Source organism: Pteropus alecto, unplaced genomic scaffold, assembly GCF_000325575.1.
Source record: "Pteropus alecto unplaced genomic scaffold, ASM32557v1 scaffold155, whole genome shotgun sequence".
In the NCBI taxonomy this organism is placed as follows: domain Eukaryota; kingdom Metazoa; phylum Chordata; class Mammalia; order Chiroptera; family Pteropodidae; genus Pteropus; species Pteropus alecto.
Window position 1 is genome coordinate 14,321,563 of NW_006438113.1, and position 6,422 is coordinate 14,327,984.

Genomic DNA, 6,422 nt, shown 5'->3' on the forward strand with positions numbered 1-6,422 from the left:
GCCTTCTGCCCCCTTCAGACAGGGCAGGGGTGCCTGCAGCTTGCTACAGGCCCCACCCAGCCCACCCACTTCACTGATACACACTACTGACTGGCCCTTGTAGGCTTTTAGGTTTTCAACTGATAACTGGAAATTATAGGCAGAAGGCCTTAGTTATTAAGGCTAGAATTAAAATGAGGTGAGACAGGTGTGTAGGTGTGCAAGATTTAAATCTTGCATCCAGATTTTGTACCCTAAGCACTTCTTTTGCTTCACCCAAGTCTCAACCTCTTCAGGTATCATTAAGGCCTCTGTCTGCCTTACCCTTGCTCAGCCCTGACCTGTTTACCAGCTAAGAAGGCCCTGACCTCCACAGACACCTTTCCCAGCTTCTGTTGTAAGAAGTCTTCTGCTCCCCTTTGGGGATGACAGTCCCTTAGGGGAACCAAGGAAAGCCAGTCTGGCCCCATTACTTCCTGGACATCTCATCTTCATTCTATTGCCTCTGAACCCAAAGAGTTTCGTACGCATAAAGAATATGGGCTGGAGGAAGAAGGGTTAACCAGACTGCTGAGGCCTGTCTAGCTTCAGCCCTGCTTCTTATCTCAGGCTGACTCCTTCCTCAAAGGAAGCCCCGTATCTTGTTGAAACAGAGCAATCTCAAATCACCATGCTGGTTACACTGAGTTTCCTGGGATGGTTCACCCAGTGCCCACACACAACCGCCATCATGAGGCCAACGAAAGGTCCTCACTCCTGCCCCCTAGAATTAATACCCAAAGACAGAGGGAAATGGTCATGCCAACACCTAGGCAGGCTTCTCGGCTATGGGGTTTCACAGGTCAGCAAATTAAACGTACAAACAAGCAAGAACTAGGTACTGACTTTTATTTTGCTAAGAATGGATACTTTTTAAAGTTATAATTTCCATCTTCTACCGCCACAGGTCCCTAAAGGAAAAGATGTTTTAACCCAGAGAAGTAAAAATAAGGGGTGCTTTTTAAACTAAATACATCTGGCTTTATAATAATAATAGCTCGTGCTTAGGTAGAACTTACTACAGACTAGGTTATAAATTCTTTACTTATATTAGTAACTTGTTTGACCCTCAGAATAACTCAATGAGGTAGTTATATCTCTATTTTATAGATGGGACTACTGAGTCCCAGGGAGGTCAAGTGACTTCACCAAGGTCACATGGCTACTGAGTAGAAGAATTAGGCTCCAGACAGACCTGCCCCTCTAACAAGATGAAATAGTCACATACTATCTTTATTTCTCTTATTCAAGCCAGGCCCAGTGATATCTCAGTCACAGATGCATTCAAGGACCTGCATTATGGAGCCTGGGGGTACCAAGTTGTACTTGGTTAGATTTGTAAAACGTGGCACATGGACCCTGGCTCTGCAGAGCCCTCCTACAAAGAGCATTCTCAAACCAAGCGATGAGGCAAATCTGAATGACCACGTATGGAAGCAGCTGCCCCTCCCAGTAGGGGCATCTGTCTTGGTAGATTCCGCTAATCTGGCTGAGTGTACCTTCCTCTTTCACTGTCCTCTGAGGGTCCAGGGTACCCTACCCAAAGAATCACTCTTATCAAATGCTCCAGCTACTACTTCTCTCCCAAGCTCCAGACTCATATTTCTAACTCCCTGGGAACATCTATTCCTAAATATCCCATAGGCACCTGCAATTCAATAGGTCTTCCATCATGGTCATTTTCTTTATCTTAAATTTCTTTCTTCTCAATTCTCCACCTTGTCATTTAGTCACTCAACAAATATTTGTGAAGCACCAAATCTCTCCCGTACTTCCTTGTCACTAGAAACATGCTGGTGAGCAAAACAGAGTCCTTGCCCACATTCTGATGGGCAGAGGCAGACAGTAAACAAATCACAAATTAAGTATACAGTAGATCAGGTGCTAGGAGGAAGGGAAAAAAAAGCAGAATGTGGCCATCTCAGCTACAACCTACAATTTCCATTTCCCCTTTGTCCAAATGAATACTCCAATTTTTAGCTGAATTCAGACTCCCCCTCCCCCAGATAAAGACTACATTTTTAGCCTCCCCTATAACTAGATGTGGCCATGTGATAAGGTTCTGGCTAAAGAGACAAGAGTGAGTGTCTTAGAGTAGCTTCCAGGAATCTTCCTTTAGACACAGCAATGGTCTCTTTGTCAGCCCTCCTTCCTCCTTCCTGCTGGCTGAAATACATACAGACTTGCTGGAGATCCAGAAACTGTCTGGGATTGTAAGATAACCTGGGGAATGGCAGCCACACAAACAAAGCAACTAAATAAAAGAGAAGGAACTTGTGTCCCTGTCACCAAGGTACCCCATAGCAGTCCCTCACTGACTATCCTCCAGATTTCTAGAACTTGAGAGAAAAATAAAATTTCAATGTGTTAACCTAAGTGCTATCTGAGGGTCTTCTGTTACTGTAAGCCAAATCTGATCCGAATACCCAGGCTGAACATGTAGAAGGTAGGAGTATTATTTTAGGTAGAATGGATAGGGAAGGCCTCTCTTACGATGTGACATTTAAGCAGAAACCCAGATAAAAGTGAGGGAGCACGCCAGTGTCTGGGAGAAGGGTGTTCCAGACAGAACCATCTCCCTGTCACCCAAGCTGGAAACCTGGACATCATCCTTGAGCTCTTTCTCCTCCTGAGTACCCACATCTAATCTATCACCAAACCCCATCAATTTTACCTATAAATGTATCTCAGGAACAAACAATATAAAGAAACAAATCAAACCTAGGCACTCTTTTGAATCCATCCTCTCCTCCCTATTCATTCCACTAGAACAGGCTTGTAGTAGGTTGAATGGTGCCTCTCCAAGAGCTACAACCTGTGAATGTGACTTTATTAGGAAAGGGTTTTTGCGTGTGATTAAGGTAAAGATCTCAAGATAAAATGATCCTGGATTCCCAGTGAGCCCAAAATCCAATGATGACTGTCTTGATCAAAGGTAGAAGAGAAGACAGAGGGAGAAAAAGGAGAATGCCATGTGATGAGGGAGGCAGAGATCAGAGAGAGCTCTGCAGCCACAAACCAAGGAATGCCTGGAGCCACCAGAGGTGGAAGAGGCAAGAAAGAGCCTGTGGAGGGATCAGGAGGGACTTTGGACTTCTGGCCCACAGAACTGTGAGAGGATAAATTTCTGAAATTTTGAACCATCAAGTTTGCAGTCATTTGCTATTGCAGCCCTAGGAGACTTATACAAAGCCCTTAGCAATATCAACTCTCTTGTAGCCCCAGGCTATGGAGCTTGTCTGTTTTCATCACAATAATATGCAATTTATCTATAACTCTCAATACATACTACAGTACTAATATGTACATTATAAAACATACCTAAAACATAGACATGAAAACGGATGAGATACTTGAGAGTGTAAAATGATACAGCTACTTTGGAACTATATGGCTGTTTCTAATTAAGTTTAATAAACAAACACCTACCCCATGACCCAGCAATTCTACTCCTGGATATTTACCCAAGAGAAGTTAAAGCCTATGTCCATAGAAAGAGTTCTACACAAATGTTCATGACACTTTGTTAGTAATAGCCAAAACTAGAAACAACCCAAATGTCCATGAGCAGGTGAGCTCATAAACACATTGTAGTATATTCACACATACTTTATACTTCTCGGCTAAGGAATGCGTTTTGAGGGGTAACAGTTTCATTGAGATATCACTTACATACCACATAATTCGCTCTTTTAAAATGTACAATTCGATTATTTTAATACAATTCCAAGGTGGTGAGATCATCATCACAATCAATTTTAGAACATTTTCTTCATTCCCAAAAGAAACCCTGGTCCACATTAGCTGTCATTTCCCAAACCCCCATGCTCACCAGCCCTAGGCAACTACAAATCTACTTTCTGTCTCTACAGATTTGCCTATGCTGGACATTTTATATAAATAGAATCATGCAGCACGTGATCTTTGGTGACTGGCTTCTTTCATTTAGCATAATGTGTTTAAGGTTCATTCATGTCATAGTACTTCATTCTCTTTTATTTCTGAATCATATTCCATTGCGTGGATATACCACGGTTTCTTTATTCATTCATCAGTTGATGGACATTTGATTGTTTGCACTTTAGAGTTCTCTTCGTGTTATATTAGTTTACTAGGGCTGCCATAACAAAATACCACAGACTGGGTGGCTTAAACAACAGAAAGTTTTCTTACAGTTCTAGAGGCTGGAAGTCCAAGATCAAGGTGTCAGCAGGTTTGGTTCTGTCTAGGGCCTTCCTCCTTAGCGTGCAGATGCTTGTCTTCCTCACATGGTCTGCTTTCTGTGTGTACACCTTCCTGATGTCTCTTTGTATGTCCAAATTTCCTCTTCTTAGAAAGGTACCCATCAAACTGAATTAGGGCCCATCCTAAAGACCTATTTAACTTAACTTAATTTTAACTTAATTGCCTCTTTAAAGACATAATCTCTCTATGTGATTACGTTCTGAGGTACTAGGGGTTAAGACCTCAGCATATGAACTAGTGGTTGGGGAGGACACAGTTCAGTCCCTAACAGGTTAAAGTCAGATAACATGACACATAAAACTACTTCAACCAGAAATTTATAAAAGTAATGCTAAAAAATGGCTCAGTAAACAAAGGAGGGGGCCACTATTAGCCTCCTCGTCATTGTGTAAGACCCTGGGTACAAGGCTGACCAAGCAAGGTTACCAGTGTTGATTGGTCTTTAAAAACTTGGTACCTGTTGAACTCATAATACTTTCTTCCCACTCTGAGGTGGATCCACTTGCATACACATCCACTCTGGAGATCTCTCTATATTTATCCCCATTGCCCCCTGTCTAGTTTCCCGGATGCACAAGGCTCATGCTCCTTGTCGCTGCCAGACAGAAACAATTTAACCACATGACTCCTCAGCCTAGAAGATCTTTTGGGCCCACAGATAGAGTTCCTTACCCAGACATCCAATGCCAGCCCCTCCTAACTAACTTCGTCAGCCTCCCCTCCTGCCTTGCCTACCAGCCCCACACCAGCCAGACTCTCCAGGCTTCTTTCCATCTTTCAAGGCTCTTTTGTACTTGCTGCTCTCTCTCTGCTTGTAAAGTCCTTCCTGGCCTTGTAAATTCCTTCTTCTGCTTCAAGACCCTCTGCAAATCTCACTACCTCTATCCAACCTTCCTTATTACCACAAGACAGGATTAATCTCTCCCTCATCTGGCTCTTGAGGCACATGTCACCCTATGTTGTAACTTTTCTTTCTTGGTATGTTGAGTTTCACTTCTCAGCCATAAGTCCTCAGAAGCCAAAGGCTCTGTCTAATTCATTCTTGAAAGAACAAGAGTATAACTGCTCAGTCAGTGCAATGAGCAGCAGAGTAGAGATGGCTATGAATCCAGACACAGGCTCGGGCCTCACCTGGAACCAGGTAAGGGACCCAGGTACAGGAGAAATCACAACCTACTGTACTTTTTCCAGCAAGTTGGCTCTTCAAGGCTCTACCTCACCACTTTCTCATGAAGTGACCCCCCTCAGATCCACACTATTGTAATTTTAAAGGCATGGTAAGGTGCCAGCTTGGGGAATGGGGGAGAGGGTGAGAGGCCATCACAAATAGCAAAGAAAGTGCTCTAAATTTGGGACCATATGGATTATGTCAATAGGAAGCACCTGAAACTCGTCCATTCCCTCTCCCAGAGTCTCTTCCATAGTCAGTATGCCATGCAGCTCCAAAGCAGGAGGACCCTGTATTTAGCTCTGATACTTAGCATTTTGCTTCCAAGAAAGTGCTAAGAAGGAAGCCTCATAACCAAGGCCTTCTCAGAAAGCACCTGCCTTGTGGGGTGGGCAGGGCCCAATAGTGAGCAGTTTAAACAACAGAAGGCACTGTGGGCTGCTTGGGTCACTAAAACCATGGTCAGAAGTCCCACAGGGTATTGCCACACCATATCTCCCTTTTACAGAAAATGTTACAAAGATAAATAGAATATTTAGGTTTCTTACCTTAGCTTTAGTAAGCGGGGGCTGGATTGGCCTTTCGCATGCTTCCTCCTCAAATATAGGATAAGATAACATGTTACAAAGGTATATTAGAACTTGCATTCACAACATATTGATGCTTATAACTCATCGATTATGCTCAGAAAGCAAAAGTAATTATAAGCAACCTTGAAATAACTAAGCAAATTTTAACACAATTAATGATTCTCTGGATGAAATGCAGCAGAGATCAGAAGTAAATTTATTCACAGAAACATTTATTAAGCACTTATATATATGACAGGCACTGTGCTAGGAAGTGGAGATTCGAAGATGAAAACAAGTGACTCTGCTCTCAGGGAGCCCATAATCCACTAGAGAACATGGATACGTCGATAATGAAAGCACAGTACTGGCTGAGCTGCTAGAGAGGAGTATAGGGGAGGTATGGGAATATAGGGATCTGT

At 43.0% G+C, this 6,422-nt stretch overlaps 1 long non-coding RNA gene across 1 annotated transcript in view; it reads right to left on the reverse strand.

Annotated features, from left to right (window-relative positions):
• Nucleotides 1-5,978: 5,978 nt before the first annotated feature.
• Nucleotides 5,979-6,422, reverse strand: part of LOC112482663 — a 14,094-nt gene continuing 13,650 nt past the window's right edge. Inside the window, exon 4 of the long non-coding RNA XR_003047375.1 lies at nucleotides 5,979-6,027. This is a non-coding gene — a long non-coding RNA (uncharacterized LOC112482663). The remainder of the gene's footprint in view (nucleotides 6,028-6,422) is intronic.